This window comes from Scardinius erythrophthalmus (assembly GCF_964197995.2).
Source record: "Scardinius erythrophthalmus genome assembly, chromosome: 21".
NCBI classification, from domain to species: Eukaryota; Metazoa; Chordata; class Actinopteri; order Cypriniformes; family Leuciscidae; genus Scardinius; species Scardinius erythrophthalmus.
In genome coordinates, this window is record NC_138241.1 from 35,916,187 (window position 1) to 35,939,332 (window position 23,146).

At 40.6% G+C, this 23,146-nt stretch overlaps 1 protein-coding gene across 5 annotated transcripts in view; it reads left to right on the top strand.

The window, feature by feature from the left end:
* Positions 1-23,146, top strand: part of hs3st1l1 (heparan sulfate (glucosamine) 3-O-sulfotransferase 1-like1) — a 61,850-nt gene that overhangs the window by 12,289 nt on the left and 26,415 nt on the right. Inside the window, exons 1-2 of one of the 5 annotated variants that reach the window (XM_081350690.1) lie at positions 4,822-5,021; positions 19,000-19,113. The exons of 1 other annotated variant lie outside the window; for it this stretch is intronic. The gene's annotated coding sequence lies outside the window, so the exon portion shown is untranslated. Of the gene's footprint in view, positions 1-4,821; positions 5,022-7,870; positions 7,927-8,660; positions 8,775-18,999; positions 19,114-23,146 lie in introns of those variants that run through there. 3 more of the 5 variants (XM_081350691.1, XM_081350689.1, XM_081350692.1) reach the window with 3 other exon arrangements.

The window sequence follows — 23,146 nt, forward strand, 5'->3', positions numbered from 1 at the left end:
TTTTTTGTTTTCAGGCTTTCATAAAAGGCTTTTTCATGGAACAGTGGAGAAGGTAAAGCTGGAAGACTCCAGCGAAACTGCCGCATAGCAGAGAGAAAACCTTTAAAGTACTCTAGTAAACACTAATAAGGCTGTGCTTGAGCAGCGGCACGAGGGTCACAGTATTATTAGGGGTGCTTATGCTTAGGGTTAGAGATTTGAAGAAACCCTTCAGTATTACATTTTTGTAACGTGCAATTCAATCTTGTACTGCTCCGTTTGTACTGCAGACATCTGTGGCAAGGTTCAAATATTCAACTTTTAAAGATTCTGTTGTAGTTTGTTGTGCTGTTTTTAAAGGGATAGTTCACTTTGAAATTAAATTTTGGTATGTTTTAGCTTACCTCAAGGGCATCCAAGATGTAGGTGTCTTTGTTTCCGCAGTAGTTTCAATTTTGATATTTTTAAGTCAAACCGTTTTTGTCTGTCAGTCATATAATGCAGGTCTATGGTCACCACTTCAAATAGCATGCACAAAGAAGTCCAAATTAAACAATTCCCCATCATAAGTTCACATTGATGGCCTGTGCATGCTCTTTGAGCCGGTGACCATAGACCTGCATTATACGACTGACAGACAAGAACGGTTTGACTTAAAAATATCAAAATTGAAACTACTGCGGAAACAAAGACACCTACATCTTGGATGCCCTTGAGGTAAGCTAAAACATACCAAAATTTAATTTCAAAGTGAACTATCCCTTTAAAGGAGTGGTATAATGCACTTTTCACAGAATGTAAAATAATGTCCCCAGAGTGTGCATGTGAAGTTTTAGCTAAAAAGCACCACAGATATTTTTATATAGCATGTTCAAATTGTCACTTTTTGAGGGTGAGCAAAAACGCACCGTTTTGTGTCTGTTCCTTTAAATGCAAATGAGCTGCTGCTCCCGGCGCAGAGGGTGGAGCTTCAACAGCTTGTGTTCTTTTACCTCACACACACATGCACTGACAATTTTCAAAAACTTTTAGCCTTTTATGTTCAAGTCAGACAATAATGAGTCAGACAATGATGGAGAGACTCTAGAGCAGGGGTGCCCAACCCTGCTCCTGCCGATCGACTGTCCTGCACAGTTTATCTCCAACCCTAATCAAACACACCTGAAGCAACCAATAAACGTCTTCAGGATCGCTTGAAAATTAAAGACAGGTGTGTTTGATTAGGGTTGGAGATGAACTGTGCAGGACAGTCGATCGGCAGGAGCAGGGTTGGGCACCCCTGCTCTAGAAGAAGTGACAACATGTAGAAGCAACAGGACATTTCTGAATGGTTAGTTGATGAATTTATGTAGATGATGTGTAGTTATCTTCTAGTCATTGATTAGCATATTCTGTCTTGATAATCTATAAATCGTGTTCCGGGGCTTATGCAAATTCTAGGGTTGGTGATGTCACTAACCCGGGAGGAATGTGGTGTAGTCTCTACCAGCCGTTTGTTGTAGTCCTTAAAAAGCGATTTCTTTAAAAGCAAATATCTCCCTTTGCTTTGAACTTTGAGCGTTGTAACTTTGCAGATGTTGTTTATGCTCAAATAGCAACATTACACACTAACTAAAGTTAGAAAAGTCAAATCATAATCAACCACCCCTTTAATACAGGAACATATGATATGTGAACACCCTCAATAACTGTATCTGATTGGCTCAGACAAACTCTAAACCAGCTTACACAGAGCTTCCTAAATAATATTAAATGATTATTTGAGTAGTTTTTCAAGCAAACATCTATTTGAATTCCTCGTTATTCTTTATATAGCCCTCAGTAGCTAATAGGGTAGTTCTCTCAAAGTTATGAACAAACGTTCCTCCAGTAACGTTCGTTTAAAGTTATCTGGTCTTTAATTATGTTCTCAAAACAGTGGCACATCGCCTGAAGTATTTTAATTAGACGTTCATCCTATTTTTTTTTTTTTTTTTTTTAAATGTAGCTATTTGTTTTGAATGTTCAGAGAACATTTTAGAAATAACCTTTTAATAACTAAATGGGAACATTAAAACATATTTGCTGGGTAATAGTTATTTGTTGTTTTGGCCTTTTATTAAAACTTGTGATTTATGATTTTTAATTACTTACTCCAACTTAGACCTGCATAGGATCATTGAAACAGTGAGCCATGACCCCTTGACAAATGAAAGTTTCTGAACTTTAAAAGTTTACTTTACTCTTGATTTTGACATGTTTTTCAAGTATGCCCTGATTCTGCCTCTGTCCCCTGGAGTGGAATATATTAGGGTTTAATTTAGATTTAAATTTATTTCATTGAAATGAGACGCTGTGCAAAGATCTTATTTTTTTGTCCTTAGAGATTTTAAGATAATGAAGGAGGTTGCTTGTCTGGCGCTTTGACAGCGTGATGTGTAAAGGACACAAAAATATGGTAGATATGAAATACCAACTGATGAAGGCCTCTGATTAAGGAGCCTCAAGCCTTTTATAAGCATTGCCCTTATGAAACAACCGTCAGACACGCTGCAAATATCACAGGGTGGCGAAAGCATAAAACGCATATTAATGCATATATCTGAATGGTCAACCTTTCAGGAGTCAGAGTGCATGTGTTTAGAAATTATTTCCTGCTTCATTTGCAGTCACGAATAGTGCGTCTAATGGTGATTCAGAGTCAACAACAGGTAAATCATCCACGTTGGTCAGATTAAGCCATTAGCTCCCCGGCTGGAATGTTTAAATGTAGAGAAATGACTCATTTAATGTCTGATTACCAAATAATAGAGTGCCATAAACAATGGCCGACGCTCTGCACCACATGCTAATTCACCTCGCGTTCCCGAGATAACTGCCTCTATCTTCACGGATAGGCTCTTAACGCATGCAAACGTGAAGTTTTTTATCAAAGCGTGCACAATACAGTGAAACAGTCTGTTTTGTTATTAAAAGACTCTTTGCTCTCGAGATGCGTCTTCATTATACTCAAGCACGCTTCGTGCAGATAACGCTGCCTCATTTGCTCACAAACCCCTCAATTTTTCCCGCACACGATAATGCAGAATCTTTCTTGCAGCCACTCGGATGACAAGAGCACGCCGTCTTCCATGTGCTTGCTGGATTGCAAAGGTTAATCATTAATTTGAGGCTTATTATGGCAAAATAGTAGCAAGACTGCTCGAACAGAATTGGAGTTGCCGGTAGATGGAACAGATATAATCGACCGGGCTGAGAACACGCAGTCCAGTGTAAATTGAAGTCCCTGTTGCATGATGATTAGAAGGTGTTTGATGGCTTAAACACATCTCTGTTGGATCATTGAAAATACACAGAGCAATCACGAGTCACTGGGCCGTATTGATCGCGTTTTGCTCCGACAGGAGGACTCTAGTGAATTCTGTAGTAGCTTGGCAGAGAGAGAGAGAGAGAGAGCTGCACTGTGGGACTGAATTTTAGATTCTTGAAGATGGTACCACTATTACTAATGCGATTATTCCGGTTTAGTTTAATGGACTGCATAAATGTTATCTTGTTCTTACATTGTGTTATTTACTATTTTCTGGTGCTCTTAAGTGAGAATCTTGTTGGTGGTGTTTGCTGTCAACACTGTTCAGAACATAAGCCCTGGCAACACCATAGCAACCACATAGCAACATTCTAAACACAACTCAGGACATCTTAGAGATAAGCCCTAGCAACCACATAGCAACATTTTAAACACCACTCAGGACATCTTAGAGATAAGCCCTAGCAACACCATGGCAACACCATATCAACATTCTAAATACAACTCAGGACATCTTAGAGATAAGCCCTAGCAACCACATAGCAACATTTTAAACACCACTCAGGACATCTTAGAGATAAGCCCTAGCAACACCATGGCAACACCATATCAACATTCTAAACACCACTTAGGACATCTTAGACATAAGCCCTAGCAACCACATAGCAACATTCTAAACACCACTCAGGACATCTTAGAGATAAGCCCTAGCAACCACATAGCAACATTCTAAATACAACTCAGGACATCTTAGAGATAAGCCCTAGCAACCACATAGCAACATTCTAAACACCACTCAGGACATCTTAGAGATAAGCCCTAGCAACCACATAGCAACATTCTAAATACAACTCAGGACATCTTAGAGATAAGCCCTAGCAACCACACAGCAACATTCTAAACACCACTCAGGACATCTTAGATATAAGCCCTAGCAACACCATAGCAACCAGACAGCAACACTCTAAACACCACTCATAGCATCTTAGAGGTAAGCCCTGGCAACACTATAGCAACATTCTAAACACCACTCAGGACATCTTAGAGATAAGCCCTAGCAACAACACAGCAACCACTTAAAAACTTTCTAAATAGAGGTAAGCCCTGGCAACACCATAGCAACCACATAGCAACATTCTAAACACCACTCAGGACATCTTAGAGATAATCCCTGGCAACGCCATAGCAACACCCTAGCAACATGGCGGCAATGAACAGCATCACGTTGCTGGTGATAATGCTGGTCAGAGATGATTGAGAGCACATGCTGGTCTCTCAGCAGGGAATGTGCTTTGCATTAATTTCATCCGCTGTGACTCGCAGTGCATTCATGGTTTACTTTTGATCAGTATGTGTGTGTTTTGTGTGAATCAAACCCATGACCTTGACATTAGTGCTGTGTTTTTATCTCTGAATAACTTCCAGTCAGTGCTGTGCATCTCCAAGATCTGCTGCCTGTAAATCTGCCCTGTGTTTCAGCACAAAGTGGCCAATGCAAGCGCTTGCTCATGGAAATGTAGTGGTTTAATCTGACGGATGTCAGAGTTGGCGTTATGAAGAGAGCTCAGCTGGAGGCAGACGTTTGCGGTGCACATGGACACCTGTGTTCATTACATAAGAGTCTGAAGCGTTTCATCAGAAAGCCGATGGAAAGTGGATGCAGCTGTTTTTCCCGCCAGTCTTCCTTCACTGAGCCCAAGACCTCTGACAGTGATTTCCAGTCACATTTTCCACAGCGAGAAGAGCTTTTAAAGTGAGTATGTGAGTGGCACACTGTGGCTTTCTAGATCTTTCTAGGTGAAGGAGAGCTTTGTTTTATGCCTGGCATTGTTGGTCACAGCGATTGTCTTATCCTCGATTGTCTTTCCAGATGGTTTAGTCATTGTTTGTTCACGATGTGTTACTAATAAAGCAAAGGTTTATAATGGTTGATTAAAGATGTGCAAATCTATACGACACTGCAAAAGGTTTTGCAAAATGGCATCTTTTTTTTTCTGAAAAATGTGTCAAAATTATGAGTTTAAACATATTTAAATAACTTATTTTGGACCCCATTGGCAGATATTTTTACATTTTGTTTAACATTTTTCCGACCACAGAACATCCCATATTATGTAATTTTTCATCTCAAGAAAATGTATCTTGATTTGAAAATTCTTTAAAAATGTTTTTATTGGAGTGAAACTATTAATTTATTTCATCTAGTTATTACTGGTAGATGCTGTTACTATTTGGTAGTAAAATGCATTTTTTTTTTTTTTTTTTTTTAATGTTGATGGCCATTTAAAAGTAGCCCTGTATTTAGAATTTTTGCAAGCAAAATATTAATCAAAAATATCACATTTATAAAACAGATTTCTTCTGAATTTACATTGTCAAGTGAAATAGTTATAGTGAAATACAGTATATATACACATACATACTACATATTACATATTTTATATACATAAACATCACAACAACTTAAAAAAAAGACCAATTGGTCACACAGACTAAACATATTTATTGAAAGGGAAAAATTGCCTGTATATGATTTTTGTAAGTCTTACTCGACTGTAAAGCATCTTGGATTTTCTGCTTTAAATATTAAGCAATGTCTTTATTCATAAAGTACATTAACTTTTTTTAAGTTTCTTTTAAAGTTAAATATTCAAATTTTTTATCAAATATCAAATTGAAAGATTTTGTATAACTGTTATTACTATTGTTATTTTTATCTATTTTTGTTTTGTTTATGGAGATAATATTGGTAAATAATGTCAAATGTAAACAATGAAGTGAAATATAATTGTTATTATGCTTATTTTTGCCATAAATCTAGCCTTTTGATGCAGATACAGCGTTAAATGATAAATAAATAAAGCAGAATGTGTTGACCTCCGTCCATGCGTGTCTAATCGCTGTCGAGCTCAGTTTTGCACATCCCCTGTCTTGACATCAGAACGTAAACAGAGAGCCGATCGAGGTGTTTACATGCCTGTGTTTATGACCTTTCCCTGATAAAAGACACGTTTAAGGTATATACGTGACTTTGCACATTATCAGCTTTTTAGCATAATACATTCAAAACCACTACTAAAGTGACTATATTGAAGCGTATTCATTTTGGTGCCGTAAGCAGTGGCGTTTGGCACAATGGATCCATGTTGTGTGTGAAGTGCCTCAGTATAATGATGTTTGAGCTGAGATGTGTGCGCTGGCCTATTTATCCTGTCAGAGTCTGACTGATGAAGTCTTTGGGTGGAACTGCTGCTTCTCCGAGTCTAGTAGTTCAGAAAGTGAGTTGCTGTTGCAGAGGTTACGGGTTTAATTCCATGGACGGGTGACCGGGAACTGGAGAGTTACTGAGATCAAAATCTCCTGCTCCATCACTGCCGGCCCTCCTGCAAAACGCTTAACCACAAAAATAAAATAAAATGAGGGCTGTTTTTGGCACGTTTGCATGTAGGCTAGCTGGGTTTTCATCATTGTGAAATGTTTTGAAGTTGATTGGTTAAAGGGATTATATATGTAAAAAATGTCCATGTGTTGAAGCTGAACGATTCTGGATAAATTGAGAATCACGTTTTTGTTGTTGTTTCAAACCGAGATCACGATTCTCCCACGATTCTGAAGACAAATGTTCTGACAAATGTTAATTGCTGCAGTCTATTTAAAATTAGTGCTGGGCAACTATTGATCTCATCCAAAATAAAAGTTTGTGTTGACATAATATATGTTATATAAATACACACAAATGCATGTATATATTTAAGAAAAATGTGTTATTTGTATATAAAATATTTATATATATTATAAATTGTGTGTGTGTGTGTGTGTGTGTCTATATATATATATATATATAATATGCAAATATTAAATACACAGTACACACATATATATTATGTAAACAAACTTTTATTTTCGATGCGATTAATCGTTGCCCAGCACTAATTAAAATGTTTAATTATTCTGAAGGAATTATTTTTAAAAAAACTTTGAGTGAATGATTCAATTACTAATTTTTTCATTACTGGATAATTCATCATATCATAAAATTAATTAATAAATATATTTATACATCATCATCATAATTTTTATGTTCTGACTTTAACCAATTATATAATTAATCATTGCAATATTGTATTTCTACTGGAATAAATAATACTTACAGTAATGAGAATTTTGCATGAAATTCAAGTCATCAAAATAATGCAAAGAAAAGATTCTAGCTTCATTTTCTTTATTAAACTGTAACGGCTGCAGTTCACTCAACGGCCACCGGTGCCGCTAATAACAAGCCGTTTTAAAGCTGTCGTTTCCAAATACTGCTAAAGTAATAGGCCTAAGGGGTGTTTTGTTGAATTAGATGATCGCATTCACTCTGCTAGATGTCTATGTGATGTCTATGTTGTTAAGATGTTGATTTTGATTCTCCATCCTCGAAAGAGAAATGAAATCTCAAGGTTCTGACCGTCTCTCGGTCGCTCAGCGCTGTCATTTTTATGTACCTGTTGTTCCCATAGAGCAAAGCAAATAATAGAAGTCCAGTCTGTTCTGAGATTCGCTCTCGATTACTGCTAATGGGTTTGTGTTCTCATTGTCTTCCCTGTACTTCTCCAGCTCGACCTTAAGACATCGGTGTCTTTACAGTTATAGCTCCTCTTTGCAGAATAAAGGTTAGTCTTTCCTTTGTGCCGCAGTGCTTTTACTGTATATCATACTTAAATGTCAGAATCATACTTGGGGCTTTCTCTGGAAATGGTGCTGTTTGTGTGTCTTAAAGGAGTAGTTTACTTCAGAATTAAAATTTCCTGATAATTGACTCCTCCTAACATCATCCGAGATATCCATGTCTTTCTTTCTTCAGTCGAAAAGAAATTAAGGTTTTTAAGGAAAACATGCAGGATTTGTCTACATATAGAGACGTCAATGGGGTCCAAATGTGAGTTTCAGGGGAGAGTGACATGGGGGAGAGTAAATTAATTCTGAAGTGAACTAATCCTTTATCGTTTCGTCTCTTTTAGGCCATCTTGAGTGTGTGAATATAGTACTTTATTTGTAATTTCTGGTGCTGTTTAAGTAGCAATGCATGTTCTGTATTAGGTTATGATATGACACTAATACTCCACCTCTGAATTAGAGTCGCACACTACTTTTAAAGGTCATCACTGAGAATAGAAAAACAAACGAGTGTGTCTGAAGCTGTTTTTGAGGAAGGAGCGATGAGCAAAGCTAAATGTCATCATGTTTAAGGGATGTCTGTAGTGCATCATCTCGAACCCGAGGGCTTCTACACAACAACACAATGAGTCACTCCACATCTGAAGTGGTTCACGATAACAAGAGGTTGTTTGTCTATAATACAGCTATTGGCAGTTTGATAGAAAGTGTCATTTTGGTGTATTCGCAGCAGATGTCTGGCTTCAAACGGGTCCTCTCAGCAGCAATCAGCGAAGACCCAGAAACCGGCGCCGCTAATTTGCGACAGCTGAGTCGGGATGATTACGCTGTTTGGGTTTTGGAGGTCAGTCTATTCAATCACAGGCCGCAACTTCCCTCCATCGCTGAAAACTGAGGAATTAATGAGCACTTCTCCGTTCTCAGTCTGCGTCTGTAGTTAGTGGACTTATTAGTAATTGTTGAAACTCATGCAACGTCCTGACTGTTGCTTTTCATGATTTGGGACTTTTAAAGGAATGTTTCAGGTTCAAAATAACTTGTAATGTAATGTAAAACCAACTGTGAAATGCTGTTCAATGCATAAATTCTTCCTCGTCTGTAAAAACAAACAAAGATCATGTTTACAGTAATGCACTTACAATGGAAGTTTTGAAAAACAGACTTTTTACATTATTTTATTTATGCACTATTAGAGTATTCATTAATATGTTTAATTAGCTTTCATTTAAATTTTAGTTTTTGGAAATACAAAATATTTTTTTTTTTAGCCAAAGATAATGAACCATTTTTCCCCCAAGAAATTGATAAACACACATATATATATATATATATATATATTATATTATATATATATATATATATATATACACTTTATTATAAAAAATGTTTAATAATTACAAATATTAAATCTACAAAATATATTCTATGTCTTATCTTAATGATATAATGTATCTTAATGAATTATAATATATATGTGTCTATGTTTTTTGTTTATTTAAAATTTTGAATGCTATCATATAAAGATATGAATAAAATATTTTATAATATTTATAACTTTTTTATTAATTTAAGTTTTATAAAATAAGAGATAGTATATCAGAATATATATATATATATATATATATTTTTAGTTTGTCGTTTTAGTATTTCAACTCTTATTTGTTATTTTTTTAATTGTAATTTTTTTTTTCTAATATTTATATTTCATTTAATCCCTGACTTATTACATTCACAATTAATCGTTTTGATTTTATTTCTAGTTAACAGCCACAACACGAACAATCATTCCCAGAGTGTTCCTTTAAATCTGAGCTCGCGTCGTGTGAATCGTGTCTGTGTGCTTGCAAACACAAAAAAAGTGTGTGTTTTAGTGTGTCGGTTCATGTCGCTTCTTTTGTTTGAGGTCCAGCGGTCAAGAAGGAAACTATCCCGAGATCATTCGGTCCATCGATCGTCTGAGTCTGACAGGAACTGATCAATACGTTTTCCCAGATCAATTGACGGTTTTAAGTTTCTGGTCCTGACGAAAACCTCATCAGATAGGATGAAATCAAGCACTCATTTATATTTAACACGACTGCAGTGTTTAGCGGTGGGTGTTAAGCGCTAATGTCTCCCCGAATGACGCCGTGTCGCAGAGAGCAGAACCGAAGGGGTGTGTTGTTTGGGCTCTTCTATCATGTCGACTCCACTAACTCCTCTAATTATCCATTCTGCTGCCGTGGGTTTGCGTCGTAAAAGTCGATGCTCGGGGAGGACAAGGAGTGATAAAAAGCGTTATTGGGAAGGCAACCTCTCTGGCTCTTATCTCCCATAAACACTTCTCTGTGTTTTACAGCGCACGTTGCTCCGAGCCGAAGGGGGTACGGCCTTTATGATTTATTCATAAGATCAGTGGAACAAGTGCAGAAGATGAAAGTCACGGGAAGAGAAGTTTGTTGTCTGATAAGCCCTTGTTATGCTGATAAGACCTCTTTTCTTTTTGCCTTTTTAAAGTTGAAAAGCCATTGGTCCGTTCGGCGGTTCACGGTCCGTCTCGCTCTGGTGTCATGATGTCGTTTTGATGAAGGTGGAGCGTAATTAGTTCCGCTTTTAGCGTTTCGGGGGTTAATGAATGAGCTTTATTTTGCTCGCCTGGTAAAACGTGATAATGATCTGAGTCTCACGAGATGATCATCGCTCCAGAACGTGCCTGACTCGTGTTTCACCCCCAAAATCACACCACGGAAATATCAAATTATGTTTTGCACAAAGATAATGACGCTTTCTTTGTTCAGGACCATTACGATGTTTTGAATTTTTGCTCGTTTGTCGTGCCTATAACATGAAAACGTGATAAATTAAGTCAATGTCTATGGTGGTTCACAACCCATTTTACTTTTTAATGTGATGTAAATATGGAAGTATAAAGTATATTCAATATATATGTGTGTGTGTATGTGTGTGTGTGTGTGTGTTTTTATTTATTTATATATTTCATCAATTGAAATGTTTATTTTATTAAAATATTTAGAATAAAATATATCATCCATCCATCCATCCATCCATCCATCCATCTATCCATCCTCCATCCATCCATCTATCCATGATCCATCCATCCATCCATCCATCCATCCATCCATCCATGATCCATCCATCCATCCATCCATCCATGATCCATCCATCCATCATCCATCCATGATCCATCCATCCATCCATCCATCTATCCATCCATCCATCCATCCATCCATCCATCCATCCATCTATCCATCCTCCATCCATCCATCTATCCATGATCCATCCATCCATCCATCCATCCATCCATCCATCCATCCATCCATCCATGATCCATCCATCCATCATCCATCCATGATCCATCCATCCATCCATCATCCATCCATCTATCCATCATCCATCCATCCATCCATCCATCCATCCATGATCCATCCATCCATCCATCATCCATCCATCTATCCATCATCCATCCATCCATCCATCCATCCATCCATCCATCCATCATCCATCCATCTATCCATCATCCATCCATCTATCCATCATCCATCCATCCATCCATCCATCCATCCATCCATCCATCCATGATCCATCCATCTATCCATGATCCATCCATCCATCTATCCATCATCCATCATCCATCCATCCATCCATCCATCATCCATCATCCATCCATGATCCATCCATCATCCATCCATCCATCCATCCATCCATCTGATGTTTCGTGACATTCACCCATAAGCTCATGATCTCAGTCGTTCATTTAGTGATGAATGAACACTTGCTTTTCTTCCGATTTGGTTTTGAATAGAAACTTCATTGTCGATTTAAATCTTATTTGAATTCTGTCATTATGAATTTGAATGTGAAGCGCTGGACACATATCGGCGTCAGCAGGCTCTGTGATTGCGAGTCGATCTGGAGTGTGTGTGTGTGTTTTGCTGAGAGAGCTTCATCTCTGTGAGGATCAACGGCCTGACGCTCTCAATTCTCTTTTCGTCAAGGGACGTCGCCGATGCTTTCCAGGCATTTATGCAAATGTGCAACAGCAGTCTCTCTCTCTCTCGTTTTGTCAGCTTCTTTTAGTATTTCTGCTTTCCCTCCACTCTCATGTTCTCCATCTGGCCTTATTCCGTTTTTTATTAGCAATGTTTTGCTAAGGCATGCATCTCACTGAATGTTACTCATACTGAAGGGATATTTAAAACCCTTACTGTAAGTTTTAAACATCAGTGTGTAACCAATCCCTACAGACATGCAGGATACCTCAAATCACAAGGCTCGTTGAGGAGATGTGGACTATTAAAAAAAAATCCTACAGATTTACAATGCAAGAGCGACCCGAGCCATAAAGAGACCAAAAGATTACAGAGACCGGCGGGTGCTGGAGAGAAAGAGATGCTTTTCACGTGGAAATCACCAAGAAACTACTCAAAACAATTGGCAACCACATAGCAACACCCTAGCAACCACCCAGAAGACCATAGCAACCCCTTGGCGATCCCCCAGATCAGCACAGCAATCGCATAGCAATGCCTTGGCAACAAATTCTGAATAGACAATTAATCACTTGAATAATAAATAATAATAATAATAATACTCTTAAATAATAATAATTAATAATTCTTAATGAATAAATAATATCGACTTCACTTATTTTATCATTGGATGAATCAGAATTTTTGAACAAATCTCTTGAATGAATGATTCAATGACAAAAAAAATAAATAAAAAAGTCACTTGTCGCCACCTACTGGTGCATCGATGTAATTGATAAATACAATCTTTATTTGAAGCACATTTTCAAAATGTGATTTACTCTATTTTGATTGCTATCGTAGACATCAGTGTTTATATCGGACTATAAATGTTTATCCCAGGAATTCTGTGATAATCAATATTATTGTTAGACAGTGAAGACTAAGAATGTTACTTTTTTTCCATCCATCTTTATTCATTTTCATAATAATTTCATAATGTATTTTATGAGTCAGAGTATGTTGTACATGTGTGCTGAGCAGAGCGCTGGGAGAGCTATGTATTTTGTTAAGAGGTATGTGTGCAATGCAACGCGTTCACTGAGCAGAGATGTGTCATGACGCACTGGAAAAAGGAAGCAAATGCAGGCGATCTCAAGAATGTATGTTTATTAAACACTTAAACACAGAAGTTCAGATGCAGGCAGATGGTGAGGGTCAGACGGCTGAAGCAGGGTGGCACAGGGACTAGATGGTCGCGATGAATCCGGCGGTGAAACGGCGTGAAGGTGAAGACAGGATCCAGACACGAAGAACACACAGCACAGGACTCCAGGAAGAAACCAACTCACGGGAAACAGGAAACACAGCACAAACATCGACCAACGATCTGACAATGAGAGAAGAATTCAGTGAGTCTTTAAAGGAACTGGAGATGAGTGGCAGCTGGCGCCGAGCTGATTACAGATGAGATGATTGATAATTGATACGGTGATACCCACACACACACGCACATGGCACACAGACAACAATAACAAATGCACGAGACAAGCAGGAAGCAGCGCACTCATGAACCGTGACAGTACCCCCCCCTCCTAGGGACGCCTCCTGGCGTCCCCAGACTCCCTTACCTGTCGATGGAATTCATCAATAAGGGAGTGATCTAGTATGTCTCTCGCAGGAACCCAACTTCTCGCCTCCGGACCGTAACCTTCCCAGTCCACCAAGTACTGGAATCCTCGTCCCCTCCGCCTGGTGTCCAGAATACGGTTAACCGAATACGTCGGTTCCCCATCTACAAGATGCGGCGGTGGGGGAACCGGTACAGGCGGGTTAATTGCTGATCGAAACACAGGCTTAATTTTGGAGACATGGAACACGGGGTGTATCCTCCTGTACGCTGGAGGAAGATTGAGGCGGACTGCCACCGGACTAATAATCTTGGTGACAGTGAACGGGCCAATGAATTTGGGTGCTAACTTATTCGAGACGGAACGGAGAGGAATGTTCTTAGTAGAAAGCCACACTTTTTGACCGACGACGTAAACGGGAGGCTTAGACCGGTGGCGATCGGCGTTAGCCTTGGTGCGCGCCCCCACCTGGAGTAGAGTCTCACGGGCTCTAGTCCAGGTGCGGTGGCACCTCTGGAAAAAAGCGTGTGCAGAGGGAACCGCGACTTCGGATTCCAGACTGGGAAAAACAGGTGGCTGGTATCCTACACTACCTTCAAACGGAGAAAGGCCCGTGGATGACACTGGTAACGTATTGTGGGCGTACTCCACCATAGACAGTTGTTGACACCAGGAAGTCGGATTCTTGGAAACCAAACACCGTAACATTCTCTCTAAATCCTGGTTGGCTCTCTCGGTCTGGCCATTGCTCTGAGGGTGAAAACCAGAGGAAAGGCTAACAGTTGCGCCCAGTAATTTACAGAATTCTTGCCAGAATTTGGACACAAACTGGGGACCCCTGTCAGAGACCACGTCAATCGGAAGGCCATGTAAACGAAAGACGTGGTCTATGACGGCAACCGCTGTCTCCTTGGCTGACGGCAATTTGGGCAAGGGAATGAAATGAGCCGCCTTCGAGAACCGGTCCACCACGGTCAAAACAACCGTGTTGCCCTGGGAGGGCGGGAGGGCGGTAATAAAATCTAGAGCGATGTGGGACCAGGGTCTCGAAGGGACTGGCAGCGGTTGGAGTAACCCATCTGGCGCGCGATTGGAAGTCTTACCAGTGGCACATACCGAGCAAGCCAATACAAAATCGTGAATGTCGCGGGCCATCCGTGGCCACCAGAATCGCTGCTTAACCAAAAACCTTGTGCGATTGATTCCTGGGTGACAGGCTATGTTGGAACAATGACCCCACTGAATAACCTCAGACCGTAGTTCCTCCGGCACGAATAAACGGTTCGGTGGGCACCCGACCGGGGGCGTTACCCCTTCTAAGGTCTTCTTGACCTTCGATTCGACCTCCCATACGAGTGTGGAGACAAATAGACTCTCCGGTAAAATGCACTCGGGAGTAACCAGGCGTTCGGAACGATCAAAATGACGCGATAAAGAATCGGGTTTAATATTCTTGGAACCCGGGCGGTACGAGAGAGTAAAATCAAAACGACCGAAAAAAAGTGCCCACCGAGCCTGCCTGGAGTTTAACCTTTTAGCAGTACGAATGTATTCCAGATTCTTATGATCGGTCCAGACAATAAAAGGTACCCCCGACCCTTCCAACCAGTGGCGCCACTCCTCCAACGCTAGTTTGACGGCCAACAACTCTCTGTTACCAATGTCATAATTACGTTCGGCAGGAGACAGACGGTGTGAAAAATACGCGCAAGGATGCATCCTCTCGTCCGTGGGGGAACGCTGGGACAACACTGCTCCTACCCCCACCTCTGACGCGTCGACCTCCACCATGAACTGACGTGAGGAATCAGGGGCGATGAGAATTGGGGCCGAAACAAAGCGGTCCTTGAGTTTGGCAAACGCGGAGCCAGCCGCGTCTGTCCACCTGAACGTAGTTCGGGAGGAGGTCAAGGCGGTCAGAGGTGCGGCTAGTTGGCTGAAATTACGGATGAAACGTCTGTAGAAGTTGGCGAATCCCAGAAACCTCTGCAGGGCCTTGCGGGAATCTGGAATTGGCCACTCTATCACAGCCTTAACCTTGTCAGGGTCCATGCGAATCCCCTCGGACGAGATAACGTACCCCAAAAATTGAACCGACTGTGCGTGGAATTCGCATTTCTCCGCCTTGACAAAAAGCCCATTCTCTAGCAACCGCCGAAGCACTCGTCGGAGGTGCTGCACGTGTTCCTGGAGAGATGAAGAAAAAATCAATATGTCATCCAGGTAAACATATATGAACTGATCTACCATTTCTCGCAGCACGTCGTTGACGAGTGCCTGGAAGACCGCTGGACTGTTGGAAAGCCCGAAGGGCATAACCAAATATTCAAAGTGTCCCCGGGGGGTATTAAAGGCGGTCTTCCATTCATCACCCTCCCTGATGCGGACCAAATGATAAGCATTGCGTAAATCCAGTTTCGTGAAGAGAGTCGCTCCCTGCAACCTCTCGAAGGCTGAAGACATCAACGGCAAAGGATAAGTATTCTTTACCGTGATGTTGTTCAGTCCCCGGTAATCAATGCAAGGTCGCAGGGATCCGTCCTTCTTCCCCACGAAAAAGAACCCCGCCCCTGCAGGAGAAGAGGAAGGGCGAATGAACTTGGTTGCCAGAGAATCAGAAATATATTTCTCCATGGCCTCCCTTTCTGGAGCAGAAAGTGAATACAACTTGCCCTTCGGCGGAGATTTACCTGGCAGTAGATCTATAGAACAGTCGTAGGGACGATGAGGAGGAAGAGAAGCAGCTCGAGACTTACTAAACACCTCCTTCAGGTCGTGGTACTCCTCGGGCACGGTTGACAAGTCCGCTGCTTTCTCCTGTAAGACAGACACGGAAACAGACGAACAGGCAGACAAAAGACAAGACTTATGACATTCAGTGCTCCACTCATTGATAGTTCTGTGTTGCCAGTCTATTTTGGGATTGTGTTGAGTGAGCCAGGGGTGTCCAAGTACTATGGGGGCCAGGGGGGAGTCCATGATGTAGAAGGTGATGGTTTCAGTGTGGTTTCCGGAGGTGGTGAGTGTGAGAGGAGCAGTGGACAGGGTGATAACAGGGAGGTCTTGGCCGTTGAGTGCGTGGACAGAGATGCGTTGGGTGAGTGGTTGTAGAGGAATGTGGTGTTTGATGGCGAAGTGATGATCCAGAAAATTACCTTCGGCCCCTGAGTCCAAGAGTGCATGACAGTGGTGTTGGTGATGCGACCATCTAAGTCTAACCGGGAGGAGAGTAGATGTCGCTGATGGTATTCCTGAGGTCTTAGCAGCGGAGATCCCACCCGACAGTAGCCTCATAGTTACTGCCGGGCTGGGCCTTTTAATGGACACGTGTTCAGAAAATGTCCAGATCCTCCACAGTACAAACAAAGGCCCAGGGATCTCCGCCTCTCCTTCTCCTCCCGGGAAAGCCGAGCTCTTCCCACCTGCATGGGTTCGGTGTCGTGGATGGGGCTGACCGCGTCGGTGCCGCTGGACCTCGGGAAGTCAAGGAAGTGGACTGGACGTTCGGTTGGCGCGCGTCGACTCATCCGGCCAAGCCTGGAGTCCACCCGCAACGCCAGCTCTATCAGACCATGGAGGGTCGTCTGGAGGTCCAGGGCGTAGATCTCCTGATGTACGCGGTCAGCCAGCCCATGCAGGAACATGTCCCACTGCGCCGTGTCGTTCCATTGGCACTCGGCGGCCAGGGTGCGGAACTCAATGGCGTAGTCTGATACAGAGTGATTACCCTGTCTGAGTTCCGCCAGCCTCCTAGCAGCCTCCTTCCCGGCCGCCGCGCGGTCGAAGACGCTCTTCATGGCTTCCGCGAGTGCCTGGAACGACGTGCAGCAAGGGTCTCTATTCGCCCACACCGCCGTGCCCCAAAGGGCCGCCCTCCCAGTCAGGAGAGTGAGGACAAATGCCACCTTAGAAGTTTCCGTGGCAAACGTGCGTGGCTGTAGGGCGAAATGCATCTCACAACGGGTAATGAAAGCACGACAATAATCAGGTTCTCCAGCATACCTCTCAGGAACTGGCATACGAGGCTCGGACTGGGAGAGCGGATCAGCAGGAACGGGGGGCACGAACGGCGTGGGTGGTGCAGTGGGCATGCGCAGATGTTGAATTTGCTGGGTTAGCTCGGACACCTGCGCCACCAGTGCCTGTATGGCACGTCCGTTGTTGTTAAGCCCCTCCTCTTGAGCGTCCATTCGTTGAATGCTCGTGCCGATGAAAGCTTCCATCGATATCTGGGTCTCGCCTGCTGCTCCCATCGATTGGTCAGATCGTTCTGTCATGACGCACTGGAAAAAGGAAGCAAATGCAGGCGATCTCAAGAATGTATGTTTATTAAACACTTAAACACAGAAGTTCAGATGCAGGCAGATGGTGAGGGTCAGACGGCTGAAGCAGGGTGGCACAGGGACTAGATGGTCGCGATGAATCCGGCGGTGAAACGGCGTGAAGGTGAAGACAGGATCCAGACACGAAGAACACACAGCACAGGACTCCAGGAAGAAACCAACTCACGGGAAACAGGAAACACAGCACAAACATCGACCAACGATCTGACAATGAGAGAAGAATTCAGTGAGTCTTTAAAGGAACTGGAGATGAGTGGCAGCTGGCGCCGAGCTGATTACAGATGAGATGATTGATAATTGATACGGTGACACCCACACACACACGCACATGGCACACAGACAACAATAACAAATGCACGAGACAAGCAGGAAGCAGCGCACTCATGAACCGTGACAAGATGTTCATCTAATGATGATCCTTCAGTTGGCATGTTCTTTACAAGGATAGAAATGCTTTTCAACTGATGCAAATGTACCACTATTGTATACACTGAGAAATAGTTTCTTAATATGGAAAGTGTACGTACCATGTGTAAGCATGAGGTATACGTTCCATTTTTAAACATAAGCAACATGTTTTTGTACCTTACAAGGAAGTTGAAAGTCCCTCAGTGGTGTATATAAGCTCAATCTTACTGTACCGCCTTAGAGAAACATAGAAGCATGATGGTGAGAGGAAGGAGAAAACCATTTACAGCTGGCATGATGGGGTGAGGGCATAGACTAGAGAAATGGGGAACAGAGAAATCTGGAATGAAGACCTCCTCACCTATAGCCTTATTCTGCTATGCCCATTTCTCTCTGTCTGATACAGGTATAAAATTATAAATAGAAATCTCTTGGCAAAAGTAACTGGTGTAGCTTCCGTGATTCAACAATAATGGGGAAAAGCATGATTTTCAATGCCTGTGTGGTTGTAAACACTGTTTGTGAAGCTGTTTCATGACAACGGCTCTCTCTGATCTCTCTGAATCGCTGACATTCAGGAATAAGATTCCGTGGGTTTTTGAATCATGTCTTTTAATGATTAGTTTTGCAGTTCTACAGCACACCATAGCAACGCCCTGACAACAACCCATAAAACCCTCTCTCTCTCTCTCTCTCTCTCTCGTTCTTCATAACCTCAGTATCACCTCCACCAGGAAGCAGAAGTGCAGTATTCCTGATCTTCATTATAGATAAGGCTTCTGGCTGCGATCTGCTTCACTCTCAGGCGTAATATTACAGTGATTCTCGTGAAGGTTAGTTACCGCTCGGATGCTTTGCTCTCTCGGGACGAGAGGTGTCCCGTAAACATTCACACACGCTCACACACACACACACACACACACACACACACACGCTCACACACACACTCTCACTCTCTCGCACACACTCTCACACACATACACACACTCTCTGACTCACACACATATTCTATTCTATTCTATTCTATTATGGTAATTTTAGAATATATATATATATATATAATGTATTTATTATTATTACTATTGTATATATTTTATATTATATTTTTTATAATATAAATAATAATTTCATATTTTTATAAAACGTGCAGTATAATCATATTACTGTTATTATTATTATTTGTATTGTTGTTTTATTGTGTGTGTGTGTATATATATATATATATATATATATTATGTATGTATTTTATATCATATATTAATCATCATCATTGTTGTTGTTGTTTATTTTTATATTATATATTAATTTATAATCATTCCTTAAAAAACAAACAAAAATGTATATGTATTTATTATTCTCATTCTATATATTTTATATTACATTTTATAATGCAAATAAGAATTTTATTTTATTTCTAAGATATATATACAGTACAATATGTATGCAAAATACTTTTTTCTTTTTCTTTTTTTTTTTGCATGAAATATGTCTATCCTGTAGATTCTGTCCCCACTTGCAGGTGTAACAAACTGAATTTGGTGTTTGCTCTCCCTCACAGCTGAAATATTGAATACATCCCGTCTCTTTTCCTCCAAGCTAAAGCTTTGTTTACAGCCCTGATGAATTCAGAGTTTCTCCTCCAGCTTTAGTGATGGAAACGTCCCATCAGTTGGCAGTCAGTCTCCACACACAGACGGCTCAGTCTCTGCCCACCCTTATCTGTAGCATTTACTGAGTACATATTTACACACACACACACACACACACACACACACACACACACACACACACACACACACACACACACACACACACACACACACGCAAACAACTCCTGTTAGAATAGAGGTGGGTTTGGAAGAGGGGAATGAAGCCTGAACAAACACAGGCGGCAGAAACTGGATTATAACACATTAATGCCTGTATCTGTGTGATCCCAGCTGCAGATGTGCACAATATCAAACAATCACGTCTCACGGGGACTCGAAACAACACACACTGAAAACACATTCAACCTCCCCTAATACTGTGTGTTCAGTTAAGTGTAATTGTGCCCTCTGAGCAAATACTTTACACGTTTATATGACTTCATTTGCCAGTTGAAATGTTACACTTTTAATTGTCTTTCTGACGGTGAATGTAAACATGTCTCGATATCTGCCGAAAACTTGTCTTTTGTCATTAAGCGTGTGTATTATCACCCTCATTAACGATCTGATGGGCCTCATCAAACATTTACACCCTCTGAAGAAGCTCTAGTTTTCATTCAATTAAGTCATTCATTCATTATGTATGTGTGCGTCTCGGGCTGAAGCTGAGAAATGAGGAAGAGTCGAGTGACGAAGTGACGTTGAAGCGTTTAAAGAGTTGATGAGAAAGCATTTGTGTCTCAAAGGCGGCGAGATGCTAAATGTGCATTTTCTGAAGATAATGTGAGCAGCGCTCTCCTAAAATCTCTCAGAGACACACACACACACACACACACACACACACACACACACACACACACACACACACACACACACACACACAAGATTAACTTTATCCTCAGATCAATGAGGCCTACGATCAATCAGTTGCAAAAAAAAAACCTAACTGAAAGAAAACAAGTTGACAAAAAATATTGAATCCAGTATTTGGTGATATATATCATAACGAGCGATTTACAAGCCGAGGTGAGTGAGTGAGTGAGTGAGTGAGTGAGTGAGTGAGTGAGTGAGTGAGTGAGTGAGTGAGTGAACATTCATGTTGAGGGCTTGTTCATATCACTAACAGTAACTATGAGTCAAGTCAGCTTTATTTATACAGAGTGTTTCAAAGCAGCTTTACAGAGATAACAGGAAAATAATGCAAAAGTTTGTTTGGCTGTTCAGCAGTTTGATGAGCGATAGTGATGTTTGCGCACTGAGGGGGGAGAGTGTCACTTCCTAGTGCACATCAGGTAATTAAAAGACAGGGAACATCATGACTGTGAGATATTGACCAGTGAACAGGCCGTCTGGAAGAGAGAGAGCTTTAAATCTTAAAGCAAAGAGCACAGGCCTTTTCTGTTTGCAGACGCTGGCGTTTGTCTTTCCTCAGATAATCGTTTAGCTCTCGTCCTTTTGATCAAGGTTTTCCTGTTTGCCAGTTAAATGAGCAGTAATATGTGGAGGATATGGAAATGTTGGATTGATTCGTCTGTGTTTGATTGCGCGGCTGTATGGAGTCGAGTGGAGGAGGATCTCGAGGTGTTTTGTTTGTGTGTTTTCACTTTACTTCCCTGTGGGAAAACGTGCCGTCGCTCAGGATTAGCCTCATGTGCAGTGTGTCGGAAACCATGCGGAACTGATGGAATAGTTCTGTTCCCAAACCTCGCTGTCTCACACCTTCACAGAAGCCATCATAACCTTTATATCAATATTTTAATATTTAAGGTTTAGTAGATTCACCACAGGTGAATAGGGTAAAAAAAAACACCATACTTCACCATTTGATTGATTACATTAATAATTGCAAAAAAAAATTGTGTTACAAGTTTTTCGAAATGTTATGTTTAAATATGGAAATGAGGTGTTGTATGCATATTTAATTAGATAATGCCTCATTTGCATATTTAAACAACATTTCAAAAAATGTTGCAATTATTAATAATTTGCATACATTTCTAGAATAAAAATCTGAACATTGGATGAAGTCAGGTTCAAAATTCTTTGAATATATATATATATATATATATATATATAAATCCCCATTTTCTTAGGAATAAAATGTTGTATAAAATCAGGAAAATTATATATGAACAAACCCCTCTGTAAAAACCTTCAGAATATAGATAAAGTTTGGTGTATGAAGAAGTGGAGATTTGCACTGTAATTGAAATCTACATACACAAATAGATAGAGTGCTCTAAAAGATACAGTTAAACGTGTTTTTTGGATGTTTTCTGTCCACTAGTCTGAAAAAACACTTTATAAAATGCCCAAAATCTCAAAATTAACAGATGCATGAAAAAACACTGCTTTTGCCTGTAGTGTCTCGCCTTAATTGATATAAGTATATTGTAACCACAATGGAACCTCATAAGCGTCTGATTTGAAATACCTACACTGGCATAATCAAATTTTAACCTTATATTAATAAAAAAAATATATATTGAATGAAGTACAATCAACATATTTTCTGATAAATCTTTTCTAATTTCCTTCTCTTGAAGGATATACCATTCAAAAGATGCTCTTCTGCTCACCAGGGCTGCATTTATTTGATCAAAAATACAGTTAAAAATTGTGAAATATTATTATAATGTAAAGCATCTGTTTTCTATGTGAATATACAGTAAAGTGTAATTTATTCCTGTGATCAAAGCTGAATGTTCAGCATCATTACTCCAGTCTTCAGTGTCACATGATCCTTCAGAAATCACTCTAATATGATGATTTGATGCTCAAGAAACATTTATGATTATTATCAATGTTGAAAACAGTTGTGCTGATTCATATTTTTGATATGTGATGCATTTTATTTTTCCGGATTCTTGGATGGAAAGTTCAAAAGAACAGCATTTATTTGAAATAGAATCTTATCTTTTGTAATATCATAAATGTCTTTACTTTTGATCAGTTTAATGCATCCTTGCTGAACAAAGTATTAATCTTACTGACCCTAAGGCCGTGTGTCCACCAAAGCGTTTTTAGCCTAGCTGTGGGCGCTTGAGAGCGTTTTGGTGGCGTTGCGTTTTTTTCAGTTGAGACATTTTGCTTGTTATGATACGGAATATCCGCGAAAGTGTTACTAGTATCTCATTTCACACATATTTTGTTTCTGTGTTGATTCTATATTAAAATGTTGATACAATGTAATGTATTTTTTCTGGCTCTTGTTTTA